The sequence below is a fragment of the Pteropus vampyrus genome, unplaced genomic scaffold (genome assembly GCF_000151845.1).
Source record: "Pteropus vampyrus isolate Shadow unplaced genomic scaffold, Pvam_2.0 Scaffold498, whole genome shotgun sequence".
NCBI classification, from domain to species: domain Eukaryota; kingdom Metazoa; phylum Chordata; class Mammalia; order Chiroptera; family Pteropodidae; genus Pteropus; species Pteropus vampyrus.
In genome coordinates this window covers 621,740-643,511 of record NW_011889279.1, presented here as the reverse complement: position 1 = coordinate 643,511, position 21,772 = coordinate 621,740, and the positions used below count along the sequence as shown (strand labels likewise).

The 21,772-nt window shown below is 32.8% G+C and overlaps 1 protein-coding gene and 2 pseudogenes across 1 annotated transcript in view; 1 reads left to right on the top strand and 2 right to left on the bottom strand.

The window, feature by feature from the left end:
* The window catches only part of NIPBL (NIPBL, cohesin loading factor), a 169,539-nt gene that overhangs the window by 127,035 nt on the left and 20,732 nt on the right, over nucleotides 1-21,772 (bottom strand). The window lies entirely within an intron of this gene.
* LOC111732851 lies at nucleotides 9,847-9,965 on the bottom strand (annotated as a pseudogene).
* Nucleotides 17,772-17,933, top strand: LOC111732848 (annotated as a pseudogene).

Genomic DNA, 21,772 nt, shown 5'->3' with positions numbered 1-21,772 from the left:
ATCATAGCTCCAAAATGGAAATGATCAAAAAGTATTTCAACTAGTGAAAGAACAAAATATGGTATTATCAATATTATGAATTAACATTCAGCAATAAAAAAGAACAAAATACACATACATGCTATGTCATGAATGAACCTCAAAAACAGTATGCCTAGTGAAAGAAGCTAGATGCAAAAGACTACATGTAGTATGCTTCCTTTAAGATGTAATGTCCTCCAAAATTTATAGAAACAAAAAGTAGAGCAGCAGTTTCCTGAGTCAGGGCGAGGGGTGTGGGAGTTGAGAGCTGACCACGAATAAGCTTGAGGGATATTATGGGAGTGAGGGAAAAGCTCTAAAACTGGATTGTGTTGATGGCTGCACAATTCTATAAATTTACTAAAAAACACTGAATTGTATACTTATAATAAGTAAATTTTATATTATGTAAATTATACCTCAATAGTTGTGAAAATGCAATTAGTGGTATTACCTTCCTTTAGCTAGCTATAAACATTTTCCACAGTTCGATATTTTTTCTTAAAAAAGACAGTCATACATAATAAACTTATTGTACATATTAGTCATATACTAACAATTTCTAGGAATTTAAATACAAACACAATGAATTGGTGGTATTAATTAGCGCTAACCTGCACTTGACTAAAATTTCTTGTGAGGAATAAGGAAAGCAATTATGTAATTTAAGCAAGCTCATATACTGTCACCTGCATGTAGTTAAAGACTCTTTCACTTACCCTAGGATTGCAGTTATATTCAACTTATTACCTTGTTTTGAACAGAATCACTGATATATAAGAGTAGGAAGGCAACTTATAATCTAGTCCAATTCCTTTGCTTTACATGAGAAGAAGCAAAGAGATGAAATGACAAGTACAAGAGCACACTTTCAAAGTTAACTGCAAAGCTTCCCAGTCTTCCCCAGTCTCCTGACTTTCCTGCTCTTTCTATGCATTGACTACGATTTTGTTGAAAGAAAAAAATGGTCAAAGATTGTTAAAATAATGGGAAATACTCAGGCAACAGCTAAGTAGATGATTACTTTTTCATTCTGTGAACAAATCTCTTGTAATCTCAAATTGCTGGTTCCTTTCATATTCTACAAAAAAGAGAAAGAAACTTTAGAGCCTTTTACACATTTATTATCTCATTTGGTACTCAAAACATCCTCATAGTTGGAGAAATTGAGGTTCAAAATAATCAACTTGCCGTAGTTAGAAAGCCAGAATTTAAAAAACTAAATTTATCTTATTTTAAAGCCCATGCCCATTTTCCACATTTTTAGACACATTAAAAAATGATCTCCAAAGCAATTCCTTTCAATAAATATGGTTTGTGCTTACATCTCCAATGTATAAAAAAATGTTTACTAAAAGTCACAAAATAGACATTTTAAAAGGATAAGATAAAAAAATAAATGTCTAGAGGCTCTAATTTGCTTTGCACAATGAGTTAAATTATCTTGGACAACCCCAGTCCCACCTTACTGCATCTTTTCCAGTACACATATACCAATCTGGAAATCACTATCTGAAGTACTACTGTGTTTTTCCAGAATTCAATACCATTTTCAAATTTTCTTCTGTTCTTGACACTTTACTCTCATTTAAAAGCTTTAATTACTGTATTTCTAATCTCATTGGTTCCTCTATTAAAGTTGTATTTTTCTATTTTCACTCTTCTATTTCTAGGCTCTTAAAATTGGAAATGTATCCACTTAAAATCTCTAACAGTCCACCAATAAACCTGGACATTCTTACTTAAAATCAGAGTTTTTAAATGACTATGAAGAAACTGTACAAAGAATTGAAAACTGTAATGTTTCTGACAGACTGAATGTTGTCTATCAACAGGTTTAGAGTGCTTAGGTACAGGAAAAAAACCTGTGTAAGAAAAAAGAAGATATTTCCATAATACTAACACTGGCTTTTTAATTAAAGGAGCAAATAATCTCTGAACCTCACAGAAAGTATAAAATCTGTGTTTGAGCTAAATAAAAATCATTGAGACAACTGTTGATCAGTGTGATATGAAACCAGGAAGGTAGCAATCAGGTTTTAGTACATGCCACATTAGAATTCAATGATTCTATAATATGCTTCATTAGAAGTGTGCTGTAAAATATTTCTATCTAGCTTAAAATGCTCAAATATATCTGGCTTTGGATTACCTTTTACCAATATGAAGTGCAATTCAATATACAGTAAAATCTTGCTTCTCTAATTCAGCTTTTGCTGTCCAATTCCTTCCAGATGTTAGAATCTTTCTCCTACCTAATCAAATTTGTTCTTATAAATTGATGTATAGTCACTTCACTGTAAATTAGTCTTTCCTAAATTGTTTAATCTAAGATTCCTCTTTCCCAACCAATTATAATCCTTTTGGGGTGGTACTGCCCCTATTAAGAATGCATGTTCTAAAATATTTTTCACAAAATTTAATTTTAGAAAGTTACAAGTTTTTTAAAAACTTGACAAAATGAAGACAAAGCATATGTTTCTATTGCCCAAGAGAGTCTATCCTCCTGAATGAATTCCTGTAGTATTTTTAAAACATGAAAGAGAAAAAAGCAAAGTTGGAAAGAACTGGAGTTGGTCAGGATAAAGATCCAAAAAAAAATTGGAATCTGCGAAGGACTTAGTGATCATAGTAATCACCTGGTCTAACTTCACACAGAATTTGACTATAAACTCTTGTAGACATGGAAAGCTCAAGACAACTATAGTTAAAAAAAAAAAAAAAAGGAAGAAAGGAAGTGGGGAAAAAAAGAAGGAAAGGAAAGGAAAGTAGGGAGGGGAAAGAAGAAGGGAGGCAGGGAAGAAAGGAGGAAAGAAGAATGGAAAAAGAAAGAATGCAAGACACTGCTGGGAAGTTCTTAAAAACCAAAACCATCGATTTTTAGATGCCTCTCCCTAACTGGCCTAACCAGCAGATTCCAACAATATTATTTCTGTTTGTACTATAGTTATCTCTACAGCAGACAGGAAATAGTATTGTTAACAATGTAGTTTTAATCTATTCCTGATAATTTTTATTTGGGTTATTACTATATATACAATTACTTATCAGACATCTCCACAGAGCTCTTCATTGGCAACTCTAATTACAACAGTGCCAAAGTGATCATCCTGGTCTACTTTATCTTTAAATCTGAGTTTTTCTTCTAAAACTAATTTGTTTGTGTAATCTCATGCTACCTCTATATTAACGTACACTTCTATTTTTGCATTTACACCTCACTGTAATTATTTATGAAATATGTTAAATTATGAACTGCTTGATGGCACAGATATTATCATTTATCTTTATATTTCCAGTGCCTATCACAATACACCAGTTTTACATACTGAATGTTATGCTTAACTGTTGGCCTGCTAAGCACTTTGCTGTATATATAAAATGCACAACCAAACTGACTTCAAAAAAGATTTTTCTAATCTTCTATCAATATAGAATTATCTAATCAAGAAGAGCTCTTTTCCTTGTGCTATCTAAGCAATGCTTAGAGCTCCTAATGCCTGAGGTATATAGATGAACTCATATTAAAGTAGGGGTTGCAAACTCAAACACACAGTGACCATGAAGTCATTCTAAAAAATTAAAGCAAAGATAGATATATAAAACAAGGAAGTGACAATTTGGAAACTGAATGCCAAAGCAGCATCTCTACTTGATTGTAGCCACTGGGAATTCAGGTCATGTGGCTAGATCTTTAAGTGCTCAAGAGAGGCTATCAACCCTTCTTCCTCCTCTTTTTTCCCCCTTCCCCCCTTTTTTAAATATGCGCTCCTGTATTAAATCTTGGCCACTTTCATTCTGTCATTCATCCATTCATTTTTAAACACTGTATGGGCCAAGGAAAGCATCTGCAGGATAGATTTGGCTTGTAGGGCATCAGTTTATGACCTCTAAAAAAGTATGTAACCTCTTTGACTGATAATGACAAATCATTTGGTTTGGTTCAAAGAATCTGAACATTACTTTGGTTTTTAAATTTATTTCTTGTCTCCTTCCTCAGGCTCATAGGCATACAATCCTTTCAATCTTTCAATCTGATGCAACCATATTGGCTTTCTTTTAGTTCTAGAAAGTCTCCTACCTGCTTCATTGCCTTTATAAATAAACCTTCAGCTTGAAAAGCTATCCACTTCCTCAATCCCTTCCCCTATCCTTCATGCTGTTTAATTCCTACACTGGGAAGCATTCATGATCTCATCAAGACTAGATTATGTTCTCTGTTAAACATATTTTCAAGTACTCTGTGCTCTTCCCCAAAAGCACTTGTCAAAACTATAATGAAATAACCATTTTTGTAACTAGTTGTTTTATAATTCCTTCCTTCCCTGAGCACTGAGTCCTAAGAAAGAGGGCAGAAAATGGGCATATCTTGTATATTACTGTATTCTGATCAAGCATGGCATGTGACAGATATTGGTAAATGTTTGATGAAGGAAAGAATAAAAGGGTTATTTTTCACCAGCACATAAAAAGAAACGAAATTAAGTAAAAGTTAGCAAAATCTGAACTTTTGCCCTGAGATCAAAAGAGATTTTCACTTTACAAAAAACTATGTTCTTTATTTGAACTTTGTATGTATCTCTCAACTGAGCTTGTTAACTACTCTATTCGATGACTCTAATCTTCCTATTGTGTCTACTAGATCTCTATACACATAACAAACACAGATGCACAATAATTGTATTTTGCCAAGCTGTCTTTACATTTCACTTTTTTGGCTTTATATTTAGCTATTTGTTGGGTTTATAAAAGTTTTTGCCTGTTATATTTGCTTGACAAACTTTCCTTATATTTATCAATTTGCCCAATGCCTCTCTTTATCTGATGATTTAGTATTTTAAGTATGATCTTGTCTGGCATTAATACTGTCATTCCTGTGTTCTTTTTTAACTTTCTTTTATACTCTTAGCCCAACTCATTATTTTCATCTCCTCAAACACTTTATTTCTTTACTTTCCCTTGGTGATTTTCCTGTCTCAAGGATTTTAAGCATCATATATGCTGGTGAGGATGCAGAACAACAGGAACTCTTTCATTGCCAGTAGGAATACAAAATGGTACAGACATGTTGAAAGACAGTTTGGCAATTTCTTACAAAACTAAACATACTCTTACTATATGATCTGGCAATCACACTCCTTGGTATTTATCCCCAAAAGCTGAAAACTTATGTCCATACAAAAACCTGCACACGATGTTTATAGGAACTTTATTCATAACTGCCAAAACTTGGAAGCAAACAAGATATCCTCCCATAGGCAAATGGATAAACTATGGTGTATCCAGACAATGAAATATTTATTTAGCACTAAAAAGAAATGAACTATCAAAGCTATGAAAAGACACAGAGGTACCTTCAATGTATATTATGAAGTGAACAAAGCCAATTTGAAAAGGCTACATAAGGTAGGATTCCAAATATAAGACATTCTGGAAAAGGCAAAATTGTGGAGTAAATAAAAAGGTCAGTGGTTGTCAGGGGTGGAAAGAGCGGGGAAGAGATGAATAGACAAAGCACGGAAAAATTTTAGGGCAGTGAAAATACTCTGTATGGTATTATAATAATGTATGTGTATCATCATACATTTTGTTTAGAATGTACAATCCATTGACTGTATACCACCAAGAGTGAACCCTAAGGTAAACTATGGACTTTGGGTGATTATGATGTGTCAATATAGGTTCATCCTTGGTAAAAACTGTACTATTCTGGGGAGTGCTTTTGATAACAAGGCTATACGTGTGTGTGTGTGTGGGGGGGGGGGCGGCCAGGAGGTATATGGCAAATCTTTGTACCTTCATCTCAATTTTGTTGTAAACCTAAAACTGCTCTATGAAAGAGCTTTTAAAAGATTGCTTGATTTCACAACCAAATATGGGATTTAAAAATGTCTTCTACATTAGTGAATGTGTGAGGATGAAGACCAAAGAATACAAATGGAATACATATAAAGTCAATTAACTCTTTTGAGGTTATTTTCTTTATTTGCAAAATAGAGATAATTCCCACAATCTTATATGGTCACTGAGGATTAGACACAAGGTACACAAAACACCTTGCACTATGTATGGTATGGTGGTAGACAGAGGTGGTAGTAAGAACAGCTTTAAAACTGTTATTATTATTATTAGAAAAAAGTAAAAAAAAATGACTTATATAAAAAAGTAAAAAAAATATAAGACCAATAAAATGATAAAAAAAGAGTAATAAGGCAACCAAATTAATTTAATTTTAATCTAAAAAATCAACTCTTATTGGCAAAACTTAGTACTAAAAAGTCAGCAAAGATGCATTTCACAAGTATTCAAAAGTGGCAAGGTGTTTGTGGAATGAGCCAAAGGAATTAAGTCATGCGAGATGTTTATTCTCATAGGAAGGTAAGGCTAAGGAGATGAGGAAGCTACTGAAGTAACTAAATCATCGACGAATTAGATTTAGAAATGAGTATGAGAACGAGGAGACAATACTCATAAGTTATACCTAGCAAAATAAGCAAAGCAGGAGATTAAAATGAATTTATGACCTAGAAATCTGAGAGACAGAGTATGGAATACTGTGTTCCTGGTCCATTTGGACAGAAAAAGAAAAGCAGGAAAATTGAGTAGAATATAGGAAAATGAACAGATGACAGGAAACAAAAGTTATGTAGGATGTTATGTACGCTCTTAGCTCAACCTTAAGCAGAAATAGCCTTCAAACAACATAGAATACTGGCAAGAACAGAGGTTTTAAATACAATTCTACCGCTTACTAGAGGACAAGTTTGGGTGATTTTTATTTAGCCTCTTTAAAGGTATCCTCAAATATAAAGTGAGGATAATAGTACCTTGACCCAATTAAAAATTAAATGAGACAATGTGTGTAAAATCAACGTGGAAGACACTCAATAAATAACCATTATTAATAGGCTTGAAATACATCATAATACAGTAAAGTGTTTTAAAATATTAATATCAGTATTATTAGTAAATAGCACCATCCAGTGAATACCTTCTAGATGCCAGGCATTTGCTAGTTTACTTTATATAAATGTTAATCTTCACTAGATTCTTACCAGATAGATATTAACCTAAATAACTGTTTAATACCACTATGAAACATTTTCCTGTAAAAAATGTAATTATTGTCTCAACCTGGTGATATTAAGAATATAAAACATGAAATTACAATAAAGATACTGGTATAATGAAGTAAACATTCAAAGAAAAAAGCCTTTGGCAGAAGGCCCGGGAAATATCATAGAAAACTGAAGCAAAATGAAAACATCTGGGGTGGCGATGGGAAATGAAAACCTTGTAAGAGAATATGAGAGATGAGAGTCTAAGAAAAAACCTATTTCATGTATCAGCTAGAATGAAGATTTTCTGTTATTGTTAATAAGTGTTATGTACATTACTAGATGCTTTATATTTATGTTACCATTTAATTTTCATAGCAATCTTGCAACACAGGTTTATTCATTCATCAAGAATTTATTGATTTGGATATGAGCACACAACAGAGTATACAGATGTTGCATTATAAAGTTGTGCACCTGAAATTTATATAATGTTATTAATCAATGTTACTCCAATAACTTTAATATAAAAACCTGAGTACCTACCAAGTGCCAGACATTGTGAATACAACTGTATACAAGACAATAGCGTCCCTATCCTAACCAGCTTACAGGCTATTACAGAAAGTGGACCTCTTTCAAAGAGGTTAAGCAATGTGCCTAAATTTACATAGCTAGTAAGGAACAGAGTTAAGATACGGACTCAAATCTAAAACCCATGCTCTTAACCGCTATACTTATTGCCTCAACACAATTAAAAAATAAATCCTATGATGCTGACAAACTATATGAAATTATATGCCATCTCCTCAAGAAACATAAAAAAAATCACGTTACTTAAATATTTATCAAAAATTTATAAATAATTTTATTAAATTTTAATTCAATAATATTCTGTGCTAACTGCAAATGTAATATTTAAAAGATTAAAAATCTGAATATTAGTTCAGGAGAAAAATAGCTGTTACCCAAAGTTAACAACTATATTCATAGAGTTCCATATTATTTGATCTAGTTTTATTAATCACTTAGGCAATCACATTACAAATCAAGAGCTAAAGATGAAACAATAATGGATCTTTGTGGAAAGCAAAAATGTGAGCAAATTATAACAATGCCACCTATAGGACAATTAGTAGAATGCAGACAATCAACTTGGAACTTGGAAACATAATTCTTAATAACCTTCATTAGAAATTTATAGAACAGAAATTAATCATAAATAAAAACATTCAAAACTGGATCTTACTCTACACATTTTAAGACTAAAAACTGACTGGACTCACTTTGTAAGTCTTCTTATGTACTACTATATTTGAAGTTTCTACAAATAGTAGTGAACACTTTCACACTTTCACACATACCAACTAGTATTAGCTGGGTCTTATCATTTATTAATATATATCCTCTTATACTCACATTCAAGCCAAACGGTTGGTATCTAATACAAACTTTACACAGAAAGCCAAAACAGGTTAAGACTAAATTAGGTTATAAGTAATCTTTCATGCCTGCAGAAAAAGCTTCTCTTTGGATATGAATTTTACAAGTATTTATCAGAATACCTAAGTTGTAAGGTAATATAAACAATATTGTATGTTTAAAGTCACAGAAAAAAAAAGAATATGAAAGTGAGAAATTTATCATTTTTTTAAAAGGATCTTGATAAGTAGCTTTTAATAAAAACTATTTACCAAAAAAATTAAAGATTACCCTAGTTACTAAATTTAGAGGTATGAAGAAATATAATGCCCTCAACTTACTCATGAAGGGGAAAAAAACCCATAAAATTTCTATCTCAGAGAATAGCATCAGTGGCCCACAGAAACCAGCTTTAACTGGTACAATTACAAATCCTTTTAAAATGTATTTTTCTTTAACTCTGTCTATAGAGATATCACTGGAAAGTACCACATTCAAAAGTGGTAGAAAATCTGCCTGCTCTATCATCACTCACACTTTAAAATTCCCTTTTATCAAAGGTAAAGAAAGGTAAACCAATTTCAAAAGCTTTGCTTATTGACATTTCATCTTCTCAACAAAATTGCCATTGTACATAAAATTATCAAGCTGAGGCATAACAACCCTATCAGATAAATCAGCTATTATATATATAGGTAAAATGAACCTCAGAGAGGCGTTACCTAACTTCATAAAATAAAGAAATAGGAAAGTCAAATCCAAGACTTTCTGGAATAAAACCTAATAAGAGTTTACATTACTGTGTAGTAATACCAAATATCACAGTCGAAAGTCCAGAGTGAACCCAGAGAACTTAGAAGTGTGCTTGATACTTCCCACAGTTTACACTAGGTTAAAAGTATAATACTCGCTAATGGCCAAAGGAAAATCAAACTCAAGTTTTGTTTCACACATAGCTCTCAAGGATTCAAAAATTTCTAAGAATATATACCCAAATTGGGTAATCTCCAAAATAAGATTTAACCTGTACTATGAACAGCATGATTTTCCTTATTCAAAAATCAAACTAACAGATAAGTTTAGGTAAAAGACAAGAGTACAGAAATTATAATAAAGACCTAAGTTCTGAGAAATGGGTCAAAATCCAAGGTCATTATATAAAAAACGAGGGGATAGAAACTGGTAATATATTTAAAGAACCATATTGAGGAAAACATTCTATTTCAACAATAAAAGAGTAATCATTTGTTTCCCTTTATTAATTAAAATTTATCAAAAACAACGTAAGATTAAACAAAAAGTTTTTGAGCAGTAATCAATTCTGTACTGGTTATATTCATTTTAACGCCTATAGCACCTGGTCTTCCTAGGATGTCTCCCATCCAAGTACTAACCAGGCCCGGCCCTGCTTAGCTTCCGAGATCAGATGAGATCGCCCATGTTCAGGGTGGCATGGCCATAGCTGGTCATATTCATTTTAGAAAGTTGGCATTTTCATTAAAGTAGCTTTATAAACTACAGGATTTTACTCTGTGGTATAAACTAATTCTTTACTTAACTGAAGGCAAATTAAAATTGTGGTAACTGTTTTTTTGTGAGGCTACGAAATTGGAAAAGGAGTGACAATATGGATTTATCTTGGTAAGTTCCCAAATCCTAAATCATCACTTTTGATTCTGACTTGGCAAGAACATAAAGAAAATGAATGCTCAGTAGAAGAATGACTATTTTTATGGAATGGCAAGAAGTCAGGTACAGCACTACAAGATAGTTCCAGGTGAAGAGAGTACTTTTTACTTTGCTTTGGTATTTTAACAGGATGAATGTCATCAGACTATTATGGTCCTAATGGTAATTTTGCTACAGTTTTAAGATTTTGCCTAGATTTTCACATCTCTCACTTCGTTTTCAAAATAGTATTTGAACCAGAAGCAATACTTACTTATGGAAATATCAGTAATGATATTTTACAGGAAATGAAATCTTACGTTTCAAGGGGCATATAATTCACTTTAGGCTCAAGGTAAAAATGTGATATGGGATGAATTTCTCTTGGTGGATTTGAAGGGGTTGGAGAGGCACTTAAAAATTGGCTAAGAGTATATCATTTGGTATTCAGGAAAGAATAAGATAAACTGTAAGTTTTTAAAAGATGAGATAAACCTGAACCATGGTAAAATGTAATTTATAGGCCCTGAATGACAAGATCAAAATAGGAAGAGCAACAGATAATTTCAGAGCAGTCAAAGCCAAAAACTGGAGTAGCGAGCAAAGCGACTATGGTGGCATATAGAGAAGAGGCTGGGGAATACACTGAGTCTAGGTATGACTTAAACATCTTCAAAGTTTGATTTTAACATTATAGTTAAACTTTATGATTAAACTATGATTTAAGCTTTTTCAAAAGTTGCTAAAAATAGTTAAAATATTTTATGATGAGAGAATAAGCTCAGGCAGTCTGAAAAAAAAAAAAAAAGTGCAAGAAACTTAGCAACAACAAAGATGTAAAGTCCCAGGCACAGATTAAAGATGTCAATGAACAAGGCAGGCATGCTACTGAGATGAGGAGTGTGGTGGTGGTGATGGTGGTGGTGATGGTGGTGGTGGTGGTGGGTCGTGGCAATGAGCAACATTTTTCTTTGCTGAACATAATTAGAAAAGGAGTCCATTTAAATAGCCACTAGTAGCGAAGAACATAATACAGGTCATGTACCATGTAATGATGGGGGCTATGTTCTGAAAAATGTGTTGTCGTGCGAACATCACAGAGTGTTCTTAACACATACCTAAAATGATATAGCCTACTGCACACCTAAGCTCTAATGGTAAATCACCATAGCATATGCAATCTGTCATTGACCGAGATGTTGTTATGCAGCACACAGCTGTGTGCTGTGTCCATTTTTTGAAAAAGATATGAAAGTCTTGTAATTACCATTTGAGAACACTGTTTCCTGCTCTACATTAATGTGTTCTTTATCGTAAAAAAGAATATCAGTCAATAGTTTCTCAAGTTAAGCCAAATAAAAAATTAAAGCATCAACTCTAAAGTTATACAGTCAAATGTAAAAAGCTGAGAATCACACGTGTCCTAAAACAATTTGCTCAATACTCATTCAAGGTCTACTTGTATGATTTCACCATATCTCAGTATCATCTATGTACCATTATTTATTTAATGTTTTCCTTTAAAATGGCTATTTGTTGCAATGCTTGGACAAATTGATAAAATGCTTATAACAAGTGTTTCTCAAGTGACACAAACTTAAATGCCCTTCAAGTTTTGCCATTATCGATTCATGCCTTCTTAGTCTTTGAAAACATTTGCATCTGTGCCATTTGAGAAGGTTTTTCTTTAACTTCTCCTTTTCCCCATGAAATTAGGAGTATAGTGTGCAACAGTCACATTTTTATGATATTTGTATCCCCTAACCCTCCCCCTAAAAAGCTACCTGATATAATAGCTAAAAAATGATGAGAGCCTGTATCTCGGAAATGGCAAAATACTATTAACATTAAATATACAAAAGAAACTTTACTGAGTTTCAAATGTAGCAATCCACTTTACCCAAAGTTTCACAATTAGTAAGTAGAAAAACTGAGATTTTAAACCAGGAAAGCTGGCTTCAGGGTCCAAGTCATTAACCACTACAGTATATTGCTTCCCTGTCACAATTCATTTTAGAATTTATAAGATAAACTAGAATATCTGAGAATAAGATTTAAAAAATAATTTTAGAAGATATCCAAGATAGTTCTGTTAATGTCTGTATTTGGCTTAGTACTATAGCGTTGACAGCTACAGACATTTTTTTGTGTGGTACTTAAAAATTCTATTCTTGTTAATACTGCAATGAATTAGAACCTGTATTTCAAAGTCATCAGAGACTTTTTCATCATGAATACTGTTCAACTGCTATGTTAGAAATAAAGTTGAGATTCTCTGCTTATGAAAACAAATGTACTTCAAATGAAAATAGCTTGTTTCCTAGGCAAGTACTTGCCACATAAAAGACTTTGCCTACTAAATCAAAAGCTCCTTTCCTATTGCAATAAGCACTGTAAACTTCATCACAGGATATATTCAAAATCATGCTTTTCAAATAAGGGTGAAAATAAAGTTTGCAGAAGCATATGGTGAGACAAGAGAAATAAAGATAATGCAAGATATAAATATATCAATGTGATTCTGACAACTGACATATGGAATGACTGCCTTTTAATCTGAAGTTATAGCTGTCTTTTTACTTTACCCTTTTAGTGTTAAAATGCTCCCTCCGTGACATAAAAGATGGTAACCTTATATTAAAATTTAACTGACTAATCCGATTAAATTCATTTAAAAAACAAAATGCTCTAAAAATTGTGGGACGTAATTGTGCCCACGATCTTTAGAGCTTTTAGTGAAACACTGGTATTAAATACCATGGCATTTCCAACACAAAAATGAAGAGATGGTTTTTCTCTGGCCAAGTGCTTACTGGTATTGCTGAAAGTTTCAGAGAAAGTTGTCAGTTTAATCCCAACTACAGCAATAATTTAGTAAACAACTGAAAACAGGAGTCATCTTCCAACTTAACAGAAAAACAAATTCAAACATCTAAGTGAACTTGTAATAAAGAAAACTTCTAGAAGACAATTATCTACATTTATTAGAAAACTTCATATTTGCAGAAAATATACTGACAAGAGAAATTTCACTACCTTTCCTTTTCTTCAGGAAATAGGTGGTTTGGGGGAAGAAGAAAGGAAAATTACCACAAATGAAATGACGGTGACAATTCATTTGCAATAACTGAATGCAGTCATTCCACATATATTATTCCACGGGAGATAATGATGTGGTAAAGAAATGGATATCAGATGCATTTCCTTTTAGTCTGTGTGCTATGATGAAATATGATTTCACTGACTTATAAGCTAACAGATAGATCCTTAGGGAATATGATACAAATACAAAGAATTTCTGTTGTGTTCAGTTAGCATCACTTCCACAAAAGATAAAGGCAGCTCTAGAGATCCTTAGGCATGTGTCAGCACATATTACTATGTGATAAGTTTTATATCATTCTTTTTATGTCAAAACAAAGATCAGAAAACACTTAAATGAGAATGATGAATAGAAGTGGCTGTTTTTTAAAAAATCCTCTTTGGACTATAAGTGAACAAAAGTTAAAGAAAGTTAATGAGCTAATAAACTCTTTCACGCTTGTAAGCCTTTGCATATTGTTAATATTAAAATGTTAATTCTCTCCCTCTGTACAGCTATGATGTAGTTTCAGTTTTTTTTTTCATAAAGCTATTGTTTTTGAGAACAAATCTCCCTTCAAGAATTACTGGGGGAAAAAAGACTATTGAACCTGCACTGACCTTGGAACTTTATCTAAAAGCTTTTGGCTTATAATTTACCTAATTCGATAAAAAGAAGTATGTAGGAAGAGCTGGTACAGAGATCAAGTCAAGTGAGGTGTTCACTTAACTGATTTTGTCTGGATTAGAACAAACATCCTAAGACTAAATATTCAAAAGGAATATGTTTGTACTTCTTAAAATTTCAATATTGAAATTAATTTTGAGCCATACCTCGGAAATATAAATGTTACTAAAGTTTATATAGATTCAATTAATGTATGTATACATTTCTAATGTATTTAAGATAAATAAAACACTTTGGATATTTTTTCAGAACTACATTAGAATTTATATCTCTGAGAAATGTCAAACTAAATGTCCAAGAATAAAGGAATGATTGTATACAGGGTTATAATATACAAATGGTTGATGGATCGTACCCTGGAAAACACTACCTAATGCTCTTTTAAATGTAAATAATATAAATTTTAAAAAAGAAAGAAGAACTCCGAGGAAACCCCTTTTTAAAAATCTCAAGAAAGTTTTAAGTTAAAATAGCATTTAAAAGTAGCTATCATTAAAATTAAAATGGCAAAGCAAAATCTCAAAACCCTATAAGCTCTCTCCACGATATACTTTATAATTGGGCAAATTACTAAACCTCTCTCAAATTCAGTTTGCATTTACTATATAGTTTTGAAGGTAACAAATAAAAAATGGATTATGTGAGAAATAGTCAATATAAAACAAGTCACTTCTGGGCACTGAAAGTGATATATAAAATTTCCTACCATTTAACAAGCAGAATTACAGCAACAACGCCCACTGTCCACAGGTTTAAAGACTACCTACACTCAATATTCCTTAAGATGAACTACAAAATATGACAGACATTTACTGCTCACCAAATATTCGTGTGCTCTCCACATGTCCCAGATTCTTATCAATAGGGCAAGGCCATGTCTGGTTCTGGTTAATGGGCTATGAATGGAAGTAACCTGTGTGTCATTTCATGGATGAAATATTTAAGAGCCAATGGAAGGCTCTCCAGCTTTTTCTTTCCCAGTGGTGGTCACTGTGTAGGACTAATGTTCCAGATGTGTAGTTACACAATGTCAGACACCCCATCAGTCTGGCTTCTTGAGCTACGAGGTAGAGCAGATCTCTTCCCTGACAAACTGTTCGATAGGTAGTGTGAGCAAAAATAAATCTTGTCTGTGGAAAGACTGTAGTGTTAACCACCCTAGTCTAATACTGGGTTTATTGATAATAGATTGTTATAATTCTGGTCCACTTACTTGGTTTCAAAGAGAAGAAGCCCACCCATGATAAACCAGTTACTTTACTGTCTTAACTATATCCCATAATCAATGGAGAAAAGCACAAATATGTAATAAATACAATCTTTAACTTTTAATATGCAACCATATTAAAAGTTTAAGAAACTACACTTTTATAAAAACACATTTCGCTTAACTAAAAAACTCTCATAATACAAACCCACATTTCTTTTATACCTTATTTTTGTTTCACCCCTTTCTCTCTAAACATGTACACTTTTTTTGTAAGCTAAACCACTTTAGTTACATGACACTTAACTCAAAGAAAAAGGACATTCTCCTGCATAATAAATTTTCAGCCTATATTCAAATTTCCCCAGTTATCGCAATAATGTCCTCTAAAGAGGCAATCCAGAATCATTCAATTAATTAAGGGTCACACTGTATTTGGTTATCATGTCTCTTTTAGTCTTCTTTAAACTAGAACAGCTCCTTATCCTATGTTTTTAATCTTTTAAGACACTGATAATTTTGAAGAGTTAATGCCAATTATTTTGCAGTCTTCCTCAATTCGAATTGCTTTTTTCCCTTGTGACTAGATTCAGGTTAAAAGAGATTGTGTTTTTAGAATAAAAAAAATTACAGAAAGTTAACCATAACAAATCTTGGCTAGTGGGAGATCACAGAAATCATCGAAAAAAGGAATGGATTTTTAAAAAATCTACAATACATACTCTCTGGGGCAAACATTAACCACTCTAACTTTGGACCTGCATGCTGATGACTGTCAGTCCTGACCCTTCCTAAACTGCTCTCCTGAGGCTTATGTAACCAACCAACTGCTGGACATCTTCAACAGGCTGTCCTAGAGACAATTCAAATTTAACATGCTCAAACTCATCTCAGCCACAAAATTGAATGCTACTCTTTTCTCTTATGTTCCTTCTCAAATTTAAGTATCAGCACTTCATTCAATCTCTAAAGCCTCGTCAAGATGCTTCCCTCTGCCTTACCCACATCAAATAAGAACAAAAAACACACCAATGTAATCTGTATTTCTTAATCCATTTTCTTCTATCCTACTATACTGCCACTGTTCTAGAATTTTAGAACGTTTTTTACTAGACTCTTGCAATAGCCTAACTGGTCCCATCTTCCAGTTTTACCATCTCTAGATATAGCTTCCTCACTGTATGAGACTAACGTATTTAAAACATAAATGTGATCAAACAATTCACCTCAAAATCTTTCCATGGTTCCCCTTCAAGAACAGAATCAAGTTCAAACTCGGCACTGCCTATAAGGATTTACAAAGTTGACTGCCTATCTAGATCTCCAATCGCTTCTTGACTTGCACTTGATGCTTTTTTTTCAGTTACAGTGCTTTCCTAACTGGACATCATCTTTATAATTTTTGCTTTTTTCCTTGGTGGCAAAAGACATTCCAAGGAGGTAGAAGAACAATGACATCTCAAGTTCATTAACTTTTTTGTATGTAAATTTAACAATAGTTTGATCAGGAAATATTTGTTTAGCCTCTACATTGTGTGCAACGCATTTCATTAAGTACTGTGAGAAATACAAGTTACATGTATTCTGCTCTAGAAAGAGTTTCCAGTAGAATGCAGTCTTTTAAGGTAAACATAATTACAGGTAGGCAGAAAAGTACAAGGATCACAAACAAGATCCAAGAAAGTTCAGAGGAGGGAGAAACTAAACATTTTTATTGGGGTATACTCTCCATGGCTATAAGTACATAACACAAAACTACTTTTGTAAGCACATTTAAGATAATAGTACTAATCCTGACTATCATGTGCTCAGAAGGCATTGCTAAGCATGGAAATGGAATAGGCTGAAGCTGAAAGGAGACTAGTTTCACAGCCTACTGTAATAATCCAAGCATACAGTAATGAGGATATGAACTATGATAAAAACAATAACAACAACAAAGGAATATATGGGAAAGATGTTTTACAGGTGCATCAACAACTGAAGTGAAGACGACATGGGAAGAAAGAAATAGTCAAAGTATGACAAATTTTGAGCATAGGGTGTCCATGATGACAGTGCTGCTTATTGCCCCATTAGTTACTAGATCTTTTTCAAAGTCTTTTTGGGTAGAGATTCAAGAGGAAGCCTTTTCTATTAAGTGCAATTGGGTTGTCTAAAGAAGGAAATGAAAGTAAATGATAGGGGAACCAACTGTGTGCTAGAAGAACAAAGAAAGTATTACTGTCTCTTTCTCAATATTTGAAAATCTTGGTTTTACTTTTTAATTTGTTTAAACAATGAAAAAACACATTCCATGTCTCACACATGCACACACACATTTTAATTGCAAAACTAGAATCATACTAATCATACTGTTCTAACTTGCCTTTTCCCCCTTTAATGATATAGTTTGTTAACTTAGCCAGTCTATAGAGCCCTACTTCCTTTAAAAAAAAAAAAAAAAAAAAAAGATGCACAGTATGTACCATAAACTATTTAACCACTATTTATATTTAGTTAGGTGGGTGGGGTTTTTTGGTATTTTTTTTGTTGTTGTTGTTTTTGTTTTGTTTTTTACTTCTATTTATTTATAGTTTGCTATTACCAATAATATTGCAAATGCACATCCTAATGTGAGTATTTTAGCCTTGTGCAGTGGCAGTATCGTAGCCAATGAGATTTATCTGAGGCCTGATTATTGCTAATTGAAACTAAAACGTGCGTTTTATGTTCTCCAAGGTTTCTACAGACTAGATTCCTTGAAGTGGGGTTAATGAGAAATGGGCATGTGCATTCTAAATTTTGACTGACAGAGTAGTGCAAAATTATCCACCAAAAATGTAGCAAGTCCTCTCCTGTACTTCTCTAAGCCATCGATTGTTGGAATGAAAGAAGAAGACCCAAATCCCTCCCATTTGTTTCCCTAATAACACTGAACCCTAATCCTTACCATTCACATCCAGTGTGACGTTTCAATCTAAACACTATAACATGAAATTAACATCAAAAGAATAAAATCTATTTCTGTTTTTAAAATAGCTGCATTCTAACTAAACCAATGCATTCTTAATGGAAGGTGGTACTCATCAACCCACAGATAACTGTGAGGGCATTTTTTGATTAATAACATTTGAAGGCTGCAACTGGCAGTAGTGAGGAGGACACTAAACCACTGAACAGTCCAGCACAATGAGTGTCTTGCCCAAAATGCCAATAGCACTTATTCACCTTTGGTTGGGAAATACAGAACTAGACAATTGAGGTATGCTGCTCAGGTTCGGTTTTAAGAAGTCTGGAAAAGCAGTCAACAAGGTTGAAGTGGGGACACAGTAACAATTTCAGGGTGAGATACACATTAAATAACAGCTCTGTGAAGTATTTGCAATAGTACATATTTCTTTTTCTTTACCTCCTTCCTTAGGTAAGGCTTCAAGTTTCTAAACCTGTATCTATTTACTTCTGAATTTCTCTGCTTAAACTTTTTACTATTGTGGCTTACTGGTACAGTAAGCTCTCCAAGATTTAATGCACATGTTTGGCAGTGGCTGTATTATTTTGGATGCGACCTTGGAGACTAAAAAGAAGCTGAAACCAGAATTTATTTTTTAAAAGATATCCACATTTCTTCAGATATTTCTGAAGTAATAACTTTAATATCTTTCTATTTCTTAAATCGTAATTTCCTTATGGTTCTAATTCTATGTTCCCTATACAGTACCTAGACAACAATTGTACTACATACCAGGTCAGCTTAATAAATGTTAAATAAAAGGCTGGCTTTAATAATAGAAAATTTAAAAGCAAATCTCAATAAAGACTGGTTTCTGATTTAGAAAACTTCTATAGAACACAGTCTGAAGGCCAAAAACAAAAACTAAACATACAGAACATATAAATGAGGTTCATTTACCCAACAGAGGGCTATCATATGTAAAGTTAATTTAGACACAACTGATTTTCTTTTAGTTGAAAACACAGTCCGTAAGAGTAAAGAATTTTTAGGCAAATACAAAAGCATTCTGTAATCACATCCCCTTACACTCAAATTAGGACATTTCAAAAAATTCTCCTTTAGCATGTAAACATTTTACATAGTAGCTGTTGAAGTATGTATAATATTTTTGTATTGTACTGCAATATTAATCTTTGTGTTAATCATATTGCCTTTCAAAAGGTTGCATCATGCCACCATGAATGTATCGGTTTTGCTGTGCCTTGTCAGCACTGGATATTAGTTCTAAAACACTTCTTTTGGAGAAAAGTAGGTACCCTCTTGGCTACATGTAACATGTCTTATCAGAGTTGTTTCAGATTTAAAAAATATTTTTTCAACTGTTCATTTACAATTTGTACTTTTATTTGTGTAAATTATTCTTTGCCCATCTTTCTACTGAAATCTAGATGATTTTCATATGAACTGTCAAGTATTCAGTTATTACCTTTCAGGCTTGTTCTTCAGAGGTGTTTTTGAGAAGTCGAAGGCTTTTTTTCTTATCATAAAGGTAATATATACACATTATCAATATTTTAGATGGCAGATCAAAGAAGTACCTATAATCTTGTCTCCCTAATGTAACTACAATGTTTGGGCATGTTTCTTTATGGTCTTTTCTGAGTAAATGCATTTCAGTTTTAGTCATGTTTTCCCACGATAGGTAAAACAATATTTTGTTTTACCTATCGTGGGAAAATGTATATTTCAGAAAACACTTCTGAAAGCTTTAACTTTCACACGGAGTCTTACACAAAGCTTTAATTATTATTTAATTTCAGGTAGCTACTAATTTTATTTTTCGTATCATTTAACTGAGTTTTTCATAATGAACATGTATTACACTTTGCAGGAGTGTCACTAGGGTTAAAAGAGAAAAAGTATAACTAACGAACTCTCCTGCAATTATGAGACCAAGAGCAGAATATAGTTCTTTTTGAATAAAGACATCACAACAACTACAGTTTACCTAGGAAACTTAGTATTCCAAAACCTTGCTACTTTAAGCATGGAACACAGACCAGGAATATCACTCCATCTAGGAGTTTGTTAGAAATGCAGACTCTCAGATCCTACTCCAGATCTACTGAATCACACTGCATTAAAAAAGATGCTCAGTGAGCAGTTCACAGCAGTGCTTCTTAAACTTGGCTACATATATGAATCACCTGGAAAATGTAAACAAGTACATATATACCTTGGGTGCCATTCCTGGAAATACCGATTTCACTGTTAGGAGTAAGGGCTGGGAATCAAGATTTTTAAAGTCACCCTCCAGATGATTTTAATGTGTAGCAAAGTTTGAAAACCATAGCTTCAGAATGCAGACAGGTGGAATTGACATTGCACCAGTCACCACCTTTGCAAAGAAATACACCACAGCTTTTTTAGCACTACTTTAAAACTCATTCATGTTTCTTGAATCAATTTTCCCACATTAAGACGGTACTTATAAAGCTATCATTCTTTCAAAGAACAGGAAGGTCAAGGTTCTAGAAGATATTCAAAATCTAGCATTCTTCAATTTTATGCCCTTTTCTCCTATACTCAGATTTAGAAATCACTAAGTATTAATTGTACTTTCTACTGAAGACTTAGTGAGAAAGATAACTACATTCAGACAAAATAAAAACTCAGGTTACAACAAAGTCAATTAATTGTTTTATTTGATCAATGTGGGTGGTTAATTTCAAGGAAATTTTTACGGGGAAAAGTCAATACATGGTGTTTTGTAAATCAACAATTTTAAGATACTAACAATATGTAAAACAAAATTCAGTTAATAGAAATAATTTTTTTTTAAAGAAAGGAGAAAACATTAGGTCTGAAATCATATTAAAAGATTAAGTAGGAGGCCCATAGGCTTCAGCTTCTAAGATTATTTTAAGAACACTAATGAAGTTATACAATCTTGTAGTGTATAATGGGCACCCGTGAGCCAGGGGTGAGACTCTGATGACTTAAGCCCCGAATCACTTTACCAGTGTAAACAGATTTCCCACTGGAGCAAAACCTGGAACTAAATGGAGCAGGATCAGGTAGAACCTTGGTTTCTTGATATCTTACTCTGCCAAAGAAGTAATTTACTGAATAACTTTTAAGTTGTTAGTGGAGATGGAATCAGAGTGGATAGCACACTGAAAACTTTGCAGCCAATAAGATATATTTTCATTGGTTCATTCAATGAACACAGGCAGAAATAATTTTTTAAAAGCTAATGTATTAGTAGTTTGACAGAAAAAGTCAGTCTTAATAAAAAGACTAATAAAGCAACACAATGATTTTAACAAGATGAAAAATTATGCAAACAGCTCCCAAGATTATGCCTAACATAAAATAAATTCTTGTTAGAATTAGTGCTAATAGAGTCACAAAATATAATATTAGTATCACTTGTCATTATTTAAAATTGTTTGGGAGATCTAAAAATGCAGTTCCTTTATATATTTCGTGAATATTTAATCTGTAGAGGTAGACTGACAGTAGCATTTATTTTAGGTTTGCTGTTTCACTCATTTACCTATCATGACACACTATAAATTGATGTAGCCATTGTAGGTTAATATGTTCTACTATAAGGTAAGGCATGACTGTTTTCCCCTCCCCATTAATTGTTTTCAAATTCTTTTTGAAAAATTACAGAAACATTATTT